We start from the raw sequence: 221 nt of genomic DNA, 5'->3' as shown, positions 1-221 counted from the left end.
AATATGCCAGTAAATTCCCTACAAGATTGGAAAGGTAATTGGGTGAACGTTTTCTGTAACATGACTAACCATTAACATTTTGAAAAGACAGGACAATCTAGTTACAACAGATGGTGAAAATTACCGTACACTATATGTATAAGTAAATATTTTTTAAAATAGATTAGTTGCTTCCCCTGCTTGTTGTAAATATCAAAATACACTTAAGAGACTCCATCTGC

Source organism: Mauremys mutica, chromosome 2 (assembly GCF_020497125.1).
Source record: "Mauremys mutica isolate MM-2020 ecotype Southern chromosome 2, ASM2049712v1, whole genome shotgun sequence".
NCBI lineage: Eukaryota > Metazoa > Chordata > Testudines > Geoemydidae > Mauremys > Mauremys mutica.
This window is presented reverse-complemented; position numbering follows the sequence as displayed.